This window comes from Lacerta agilis, chromosome 8 (assembly GCF_009819535.1).
Source record: "Lacerta agilis isolate rLacAgi1 chromosome 8, rLacAgi1.pri, whole genome shotgun sequence".
NCBI lineage: Eukaryota > Metazoa > Chordata > Lepidosauria > Squamata > Lacertidae > Lacerta > Lacerta agilis.
Genome location: NC_046319.1, coordinates 18,285,556 through 18,295,850, shown reverse-complemented (window position 1 = coordinate 18,295,850; position 10,295 = coordinate 18,285,556). Strand labels below are relative to the sequence as shown.

The 10,295-nt window shown below is 44.8% G+C and overlaps 1 long non-coding RNA gene across 1 annotated transcript in view; it reads left to right on the top strand.

Moving 5' to 3' along the window:
- Positions 1-679: 679 nt before the first annotated feature.
- LOC117050654 overlaps positions 680-10,295 on the top strand; it is a 28,347-nt gene continuing 18,731 nt past the window's right edge. The window contains exon 1 of the long non-coding RNA XR_004427118.1: positions 680-784. This is a non-coding gene — a long non-coding RNA (uncharacterized LOC117050654). The remainder of the gene's footprint in view (positions 785-10,295) is intronic.

Sequence of the window (10,295 nt, the reverse complement as noted above, 5' to 3'; positions counted from 1 at the left end):
CTGACATCTCTTAAAATTCAAAAATCCCCCCAGATGCCGTTTTAGGCATTCAATTTCCTGGCATATCCAAAATTTTCCAGACATATGGCAAGCCTATGTGCCACCAGAGCCGTCTCATCCATAGAGGCCGGTGGCGCGGCGCGCCAGGGCGCAGGGCACCCCAGGGGCGCCCCCGTGAGCCCGCCGGCATACCGGGCTCCCCCTCCCCAACCCGCCCCCGCCCCCATGGGCAGGCAGGCACTCACACGCCGGCGGGCGGGCGGGCTGTAAGCCGCCCGCCCTCGCCTCCCGGAGCCCCAGCTGGAGCGCTGAAGCGGCGCGGGGCTTTGCGCGACCTTCCAGCACTCTAGCTGGGGCTCTGGGGGCGAGGGCGACCGGCTTGCAGCCCGCCCCCCCGCCGGCTTGCAGCCTGCCCTCCCGCCGGTGCGCGAGCGCCCGTCCGCCCGCCGGAGCGCGGGCGCCCGCTCCAACGCCACGCCTCTCATCCCCCGCTCGCCCACCCCCCCTCCCGAGGGGCGGCCAGCGCGGGAGGGAGGCGGGCGGAGAGGCGGCAGGCTGGGGGCGCCGAGGGATCGCTGTGCCAGGGCGGCAGATCCCTCTAAGACGGGCCTGTGTGCCACAGTACGCGGCACAGTTGATAAGCAGTTGGCTATTGGCAGCACAGCTGAGACACCATCACCTCACTTTTTCTCCATCATCTTCTGCAGGTCTGAAGGGGAATCTGAAGGATGGAAGGGTTCTAGAGCAAGCCGCAATCATCAGAAAGTCACTGCAGCACCACCAGGTATAATTTCTCATTCTCAAGCTCTCTCGTCTCTTCCATATTTTGTGCAAATCACTGCTCCCCCCTCAAAAAAAAGCAGTTAATTTCAGGAGCAAAGTCACAGAGGTCAGGATGATGCAAAGGTGAAAAACTTGTTTTCATCAGTTCTGCACTTGAATGGTCCTGAGGGGTTTTGTTTCAAAGCATCTTTATTTCGGTGTCTTGGCAAGGTGATTCATTCATCATTCCATGACAATTTAGGCTCCTCTGTTAAGAATCGTGATTCCTTCCATTCCTGAATTGCTGTTTGTTTGGTGGGTGCTAGCTGTAACATTATTTTTCCTGTTTGATCCAATTTTAAGGAAGGTTATAGGAGCCTTTTAACTTCCCAGTCCCTGCAACATCAACAAGTAAGCCGAGCAAAGAAGCTGCAAGGTGGACTTTGATTTGGAAATTCCTAGGACTTCCATATCCAAGGTTTATAAGCCAAGACCGGGTTCTCAAAAGCAAACATAAACAGCATTGTGTACCTCTGAAACGGCTTGAGCAGGGGTCCCCAAACTAAGGCCCACGGGCCGCATACGGCCCGCGCGAGCCAATTATCTGGCCCCCGCCGCCCAGTCTTACCAGCGCGGCACAGCTGCCCATCTCTGGGTCCAGGGCAACACTGGAAATAGCTTTTGCGCATGCACAAGCATCATTTCTGGCGCACTTCTGACACGGCGCAGCACCGGAAATAGCTTTTGTGCATGCACAAAGCATCATTTCCGGTGCACATCTGCGTCTGCGGAGGCCCATGCCCACGTGCACACACTAATTCCAGTGCTGCGCCTTGCCAGGAGTGCACCGGAAATGACGCTTGTACATGCGCAAAAGCTATTTCCGGTGCTGTGCCAACCCAGAAAAAGCAAGTGCGCGCCTGTAAAGGCGCACACTTCCCCGCCCTCCAGCCCGTTGCACAATCGGCACCGGAGGAACCGGCCCAAGACCAGGTAAGTTTGGGGACCCCTGGCTTTGAACTTCCTATTCTACTGTGCAGTCCTAATCCTGTCTACTGAGAAGTACAGTGGTGCCTCGCTAGACGAAAATAATTCATTCTGCGAGTGTCTTCGTAGAACGATTTTTTTGTCTTGCGAAGCACCAATGCAAACCGCTAGTTTTCGCTTAAAACGAGGCAGCCCCATTGACTTTTTCGTCTTGCGGGGCAGCCTTCCGCTAACGAATGCCGTTCGTCTAGCGAGTTTTTCGTCTAGCGAGGCATTCGTCTAGCGGGGCACCACTGTGAGTCCTATTGAAGTCAATGAGGCTTACTCCCAGATCAGTGGATTTAGGATTGCAACCACGTATCTTGTAAACAAGAGAGTGCCTTTGCCTACTGCCCGACTTGCAGTATTTATTTAAAAGCATTTATAAGAAAGAGCATTGCACAATACAGGGGCAATAGCAGAAAATGCCTGTTTTGGGGTCATTGTCCTAGGTATTCTATAGGGCGCAGTGCCACAGGTAGAATTTCCACATATTATCTAAAGTCATGTTCTGAGTGCAAAATTGTTACCAAAGTTAATGCTGTTAACTTTTAACTAATTAAGCACATTTTGAAGATGGTAGATGAGAAGCCAGATAGCAGCCTGTTCAGAGGCTTAGTAAGGGCAGCAAGCTAGGCAGAAAAGTGTCCTTGCACTGTGCCTGTAAAGTAAAGGGCACTTGGCCACCAAATATTTCTCGTGGTAGCTTTGGTCAGTAGAGAGAAAACCAGGCAAGCAACATTAGCCAGAAACAACCAGCAGGATTTTTGTATAACAATTTCGGGTGAGAGTAGTCTTCCTGAGCAGTAAAAGGGAATGTTAGAAAAGCCTTCAGCCATTTTTATCTCTCACCCAGTGTGCCCAGAAAAATCATGTTAGCAGCCCTGCCAGCAATACTACTGTGGTAACAAGTGGCTGAGTAAGGCAAGAATGGTGCTGGGACTGGCTGGTGATATTCTGCTTGCAAGGGGCGGGGGAACAACACATCAGAAAAACAGTCAATCCTGCACAGATTTTGCCCAAACTTGTTCATGCATTTGGAGCCTTGTTCTTTTAGCATGTTATCTGCGACATACAGTGCTTTGCTTTTTGTCCCTTGCACTAATCTTGGCAAGTGTTTTTTAAAAAGTCATATTGTCCTGCTTTTGCGAGTGCTGGTTCCTATATAGACACTGAGCCCAGATTCCATATTGATAGCTGCAACATGACGTTCTTTTCTCCCTGTTTTTTAAATGTCAGCCTGTTTTTGGAACAGATGGGAGGGGAAGCGAGAGAGAGGAAGGCTCGTGTACACAAAATCCTAACTGCAACCTTCTCAAAGTGTGGGGCGGAACAGCTCACACATACGCACATGATAAGTGAGCTGGTGGGGATGGTTTTTTCCTATTATTATCTTTCTGTCCCGGCTCTTGTTCCTGGAGCAGGTTTGGCCATATAAGAGAAAAAGACCATGCATGGGAGATTGGTAGAAATGTCTTTTAATCATGAGAGCTTAATGGAACCCTCCCATGTTCTGAGGCAGTAAACCACAAAATACCACCTGTTGCCTTTGTGCCCTGCTTTTAGACTTCCCAGAAGCCACATGGGCAGCCATTGCTGCAAACAGGAAGCCAGAGTAGATGGAGCCTCAGTCTGATCCAGCAAACTTTTACTATAATGTCAAAAAAGGTTGTTAGGCAAATGCATGGAAGGTGGAGGTATCAACAACTATTTTCCATGGCAGCTAAATGGAACCTCAATATACAGAGGCAGTCTGGCTTTGAATTGAAGCTGCTGGGGGTCAAGCAGTGTTTGGCAAGTGGGGGGCTGCTTTCATTCCCTGTTTATGGGCTTCCCAGAAGTATTAGGGCTGGCTGTTACCGAGAAGAGGAGGCTGGGGCAGAGGGACCCTGGATCTGATTCAGCAGAGTTCTCCTTGTATTCTTATTTGGGCCCAGGGGATTATCCTGTGTTTTCATTCATTCATTTTATTTTTATTTAGATCACTGAATATTTATTTGAAGGATTGAGAGAAACACACACACAAGCTTCACACACACACACACACACACAGTGCTCCCAAAGTAGCTTACAAGGGTCAGTACTACAACCCCTGTCTTTGGGCTTACAATCTGGAAGACGTGACACAGAAAGAAAAAAAGAATGAGGAGGGAGGAGGAATGGCAATGGTAATGGTTCTTAACAGCAAAATTCTTATAACAGCAGTTGTAATGGGAAGCAATTCAAGGAAAGGAGGAGCCAGAAAATTGCTAGTCTCTCAGCTGAAGGAAAGCCCTGTTTTCCTTTGCTGCTTCTGCTAAATCGATGTAATGATTGGTTCTGGGTGGCAGGTAATGGAGGGAGGAGCCTGATGTCAATGGCTTCTCAGCAGAGTTAATAGTGACCCTGCCTGGAGCCACTTATTCCATGCTTGTGCAATGGAACTCTTATCAGAATCAGAGCCCCTGCCACCCCATCCGAAAACCTCAGTTGTCACTGAAAAAGAAAGAGGAGGAGAGTATCATAATCAACAACAATAACTTTCTAGCCTTTTACACCTGCAAAGATGGGTAGACTATGCCTGGTGAAATATCAGAAGCCTAAAAGAGGGATGAGCTGGTTCTCCATCAGTCAAGAGGCATAGGTTCGATTCACATACAATTCCTTATGAGCAAGCCTGCAAACCTTGTGGTTAGCAGAAGCTAAATAAACTATGCAAATTGTATGCAAACATACACACGCCACGCTGCATAATTTTTCAGGTCACAGATTTCACCTCTTTTGTTTCTTGGCACAAAATGTAAATTCCCCCCCCCCTTCTCTTAGCAAATATTATGTGCAATGTCTTAGGATAATGAATGAAGGGGCTATCTGCCCAGATGCCAGTTCACGATTTCTTAAGCTCTTTTATGGAATGACCATGAGTTTCTTTTTCACTTATGCCTGACTGTTGCCCACAAATGTTTCAGAGGGGCTTGCATATGGCTCCTTCCACTACTGCATCTTCGAGATAAGGTTTTGGTGGTGGTTGAGACCAAGCTAAGGGCTTAATGAATATGCAGCAGTGGCAAGGAAATTTATTTGTTCTTTATTTACTACATTTGTATCCCACTTCCCCCCCCCAAGGAGCTAGGAGGTGGAAAACATGGTTCCCATCTCCTCATTCAATAATCCCATGAGAGGCTGAGAAGCAGTGGTTGGCCTAAGGTCACCCAGTGAGCCTCACAGTTGAGTGAGGATGTGAACCTTGGTCTCCCAGATATTAGTCGGATACTCTAACCATTACACCACACTGGCTCATATGGTTTTCATGGGCTACATCTATTGTCTGCCAGCTCTACACAAGTTTAGATTGTAGGGAATGAAATCATCTGGCCTGGTGTGCGCTCTCTCTCTCTCTCTGGAATGTATTCTATATAAGCTGAATGCCCAGACTTGCTTCTCAAATGTTATACTCATTGTGATTGACATCTTCTATTTGGCAGAATCTTAGGTGGTTCCCTTCAGGTACTGTGTGCTCGCTGGGGATTGAGCATGAGCAAATGGATTTTCCTCCCCCACAAGGCCAACAAAAGATTGAGGGGGCAGGGGAACCACTGAGGACATGTCTACAAATTTAAAGCTACCCACACATACTTCTCAATACCTTTCTATAAGTACTGTTCCTTAGCAGAAGCACTGACAATTAAACCACTTGAAAACCAGTTTGTTATATTGTAAATGCTTAATGTGGGGTGCCTCTTGCTCACAGCAAGGAATTCTAGAGGTATAAGACCTGCGAAACCTCTGAGGCCCCCTCAGCTTACATATTGTTAGTTCTGAGTAGGCATTTTTTGAGACTATTTATGGGCATCAGGAAGGTGGCCAACAAAAGAAAATATCAGAGTAGATCTGTGCATGTAAGTAATTAAGGGGGAAATAATGGATTGTTCAAATGGATATGTGGAAGCAATCTCTTAATACAATCAGGAATGATCTCATAGCTCCTTTAACACAGGAATTGGAAGTGGGGGAGAGATGCATTCCTGAGCTCACTTCTCTTGTTTTTTCTGATTCGTACCATGGCAAAAGAAAGAAAGAATGAGTCCCTGGTGGAAAAACAGTGTTGTTGATTATTGACCCTGTGGCAGCAACATACAATTTCTCTTACTAGGGATGGGAGAGAAATTTAGTTCAGATTTTTAATGTAAACCTATCTAATCTGCATCCCCCCAAATATATATATATATATATATATATATATATATATATATATATATATATATATACACATGAACAAAATCCCTTAATAAGGAACATCATTGAGGTATGGGTGAAAGATAAAGGAAAAATATACCAGTAAATTCCCCACTAACTCTGTTGGTGATGATAGAAGATTTCCCAGTAAATTTTAAAAAGGAAATTGAAAAAAGAAGCAAAAGAAGAAAATACTTAAAATAAAGGAATGAGTGGAGAAAATGAGAAGCAAATAACAAATAAGAGAAGCTCTAACAGGAAGTAAAATAACTTGGTTTAACAGTATACAACTGAAGCAATGGACAAAGAAGTGGTTAAGGGAAAATAAATGTAAAGAATATACAAAATTTGAAAAAAAATGATAATAAAAAGGGGAGATAAAGAAGAAAATACAGTTATAAAAGGGGAAACCCATGGAATTTGTAAAATATCAGTAGAAATGGAGGATCAACAAGATCAATTCAAAGAGGTGGGGGAGGGAGACAATAGGGCAGATACCGGTAAATAGTCAAAGCCAGGGGAAAATATGGGAGAATACGTGCAGACTTTTTGGCAAAGGCTGTTTAAGGAGATAACAGAAATCGCAGGGTTAAAGTTGACTGAAAGTCCAGAGGTAGCATTGTTATCAATTTATGATGGGGTGGAAAGTTTGCAGGCTACGAAGGACTTGCTCACAAAATTATTGACAGCTGCACGAGTTATTGTAGCTAGGAAGTGGAAGGGGCAAGGTGAATATAAAATGGAAGAATGGTATAAAGAGGTGTGGGACATAGCTATTAATGATAAATTAACATGTGTTATTAAGGTAACTCAGGGAATATACAGGAGAAATTATCTTGAGGAGATATGGAAGGTATTTATACTGTTAACAGAAAGGGGTCAAACCACCGCAAGAGGTGTTAAAATTTTGGGAGGTTGGATAGTTATTATGGAATGGTCTCAGGGGGTGGGGTGCATATTTTTATTTTTGTTTATTTATTATTATAAATAAATAAAAATATGTGAACCGAAAACACAGGTATCATTGGAAATTTGTGCTTCTCTGAATTTTGTGACGCAGTTCTCAAACCGCATAATGTGCACAAATATGTATATAGTATGGGAAAGCAGACATAAAAGTATCTACTTTAGCAAAAATACATAGTATTAGGGAAACCTTTTTGTAAACATGTGCATATCAAGATGAAATGGCAAACAAAGCTGTATATAAGAGAAATTTGCACTAGAATGCTGGTGAATTTTCAGGATGACTTAAAAATAGTAATTCTCAAATTGATGCAGAAATGTGAAGATCTGAACTTAAAACTGGAAAAAATGACAAACTTAGACAAATTGAAATTGACAGATTCATCTGTCCCTTCTAGTTTTACTACACAAGAGATGGAGGGACATGAAGGTTTTGACACTCTAATGTTTACATGGAGTTCAGAGTTACGCTATTCTTTTTCATGATGTTCTTGTTAAGCCTGTTAACTTCAGTTCTAAAAGCTTGAACATTTATAGTAATTAGACAATCGGAAATGTTTACTGAAGTAATAATTGCATTGCAGTTAGGAATTAAACAGAGAGAAAAAGTGGCAAAAATCTCCCATACACCTGACTGTGTTTCTGCAGATAGATTCTCATCAATGCGACCCAGTTCCAGTAAAACTCAATGGAAGTGCATTGACTTCAATAGGCAGCAGACTGCAGCCATAAAGGACTGCATCCAGTTAAGTCCTACTTAGAGTAGACCCATTGAATTGAATTGGTTTAAGTTTCCTTAAACAATTTATATACTGCTTAACCACAATAGTATCTTAAGTGGTGTGCAAAAAAATACAACACAGAAAAGGTAAAGGTTAACAAAACTATAACAATCTATTAAAATGCTCCAGTAGGCGCTGGAAGTTGAACAGGGAGGGGCCTGTCTGACTTTAACTGGAAGGGAGTTCCATAAAATTGAGCCCACAATACTGAACACAGGAAGGCTCCGGGTGGATCCAAGCCATGGGGTACCACTAAGAGTCATGTACATGAATTGCATGACTAACATTGGATACAATCCAAAGCGCTCACTCTGTAATAAACCCTCTTTAGATGGGGCAGTGCTAATTTTACTCCACCCCCTCAGAATGGAGATGCAAACTGTGTAACAGTCCAAAATGCCTCTACAACAGCCAGTATAAAACATATTTTTATTAATATTCATTTATTTATTAAATTTCTATACCACTCTTCATCCAAGGATCACAGGGTCGTTTACAATATAAAAACGCAAAAATACATAGCATAGCAACCAACAAACAAAATTCACACACACAGACACACACAGTTTGAAAGGCCATAGATGCTTTAATTAGTCAAAGGCCTGGCTATAGATGAATATTTTTGCTTGGTGTCTTAAGATGTATAATGATGACACCAGGTAATCCTCTATGGGGCAAGCATTTCACAAATGGGGAGCCACCACAGAAAAGGCCCATTCTTGTGTTGCTGCTCTCGAGACCTCTTGCAGAGGAGGCACACAAAGAAAGGCTTCAGATGATGATTGCAGGGTTTGGGCCAGTACATATGGGGAGAGGCAATTCTTGAGGTATTGAACCATTCAAGTCATTATAGTACAAAACCAGCACTTAGAATTGGGTCCAGAAACTGATTGGCAGCCAGTGCAGTTGGGCCGGGATTGATGCTATATGCTCAAACCATGGAGAGCAATCTGGCAGCTGAATTCTGCACCAGCTGTAGTTTCTGAACCATCTTCAGAAGCAGCCCCACATATAAAATATTGCAGTAATCTAACCAAGAGGTTACCGGAGTATAGAGCAAAAGGTTGTTGTTGTTTTTAAGTACAATGGGGGGAGACAGAGCAGGAATGAGGGGCAGCAGAGGGAGGGGGAGAAGGAGGACAGCAGTGCTACCACCATCACGAAGTGAATGAGAGACTGCAACAGAGCCACCGTCCTGTCTTGGACAGCAGAGTCCCTTGCCCCGTTCTTGCATTTCTGACTGTTGCTACAGTTGCAGAGGTGTTAACTCTCATCTAAAATAAGACAAAATCTCATTGCATATTTCCCCTCCGAGTTAGGGGGCTCCTAGCCCAGGTGTCCTGGCCCCCATCCAGCTCTTGGAATAACATATTCCTTCCTTTTAAGCCCCATGTAATACAGATTGTGTGCAGTATTCTTTACTGCCAGGCCAGAGAACATTCTGTAATGTTGCATTTCACACCAGAGGAAGCCCTATTTGAGCTCTGCTTCGTCCTGTACTTTAAGCCATTTGTAAAATGCTTTGACAGCCCTCAGCAGAACAGCCATCGATATCGCCAGGGTTATCGTTCCCCCCCCTCACCCAACAAACTGCAGGCAGCATTTTCTGAGACCTGTAAGCTTTATTTGACAAAGCACCTGGCAGTTTTCATCCTAGTGTGACTTCAACAGAATGGCCTATATAGGCTGCTGGAGACCAAATGAACAATGCTGTCATGTGAATAACATAGCATTAACAGGGTGGTATATTAACATTATGTAATCTCTTAACATTTAAAAAAAGCTGTTCTAAGAGCTGGCGTAGCTTAGAGCAGTAGTCTTAAACCTTTTCAGACCAGGGACCTGCCTTTAAGCCAAACATGCATTCGGCAACACAGTTCTTAATTTTTTAAAACCCATATATTTATATGGTGTTGGTTCTGCTGTTGTGGTCCATATTGGATCAGGCCACCACCCATTAGTGCAGGGCAAGATGTCAAGGCGAGAGTCGGGAGCAGGGCAGCAAAAACTCACAAGGTGTCAGTGAAGTTAACTATTTATTCAAAGGAACAAAACAGCTCAGGCTTAGCAAACTCAGTGACTCATCCCAGTAGGTCTTGCCCCAATGAGGCAGTTGCGAGGACTGAAGGACCTTGCCTTCTCACAAGTCTCCTCCTGCCCAAGGTCCTTCTCAAGCAACCTGAGACTTCTTCGCCTTGTTTGTCTTTGCTCTTCCCTCTTCATACCACTTGGGGTTCTGGGAGACCAGGGCATTGGGGGGGGGAAGCTGATTGCAGCAGGAGGGGAGGACACGCTGGCTTCTTCAGAACCCTGTCTGATATCTGCCTCTTGCCCACCCCCCTCTCCAGCCTCTGCTTCTACCTCTGCTTCTGGACAACTGTCTGCAACAGCCTCCTGCTGCTCACTAAGCCCTGTTACCTCCTTAGCTTCCTACACCACCTCCTCCCAATCTTCCCCCTCTTCTCCCTCTGATCACTCAGTCATCCCAACACCAATCCACTGCCTCTGACCTGTCTTCCCTTGGGAATTGCCCAGCTGGTGCCT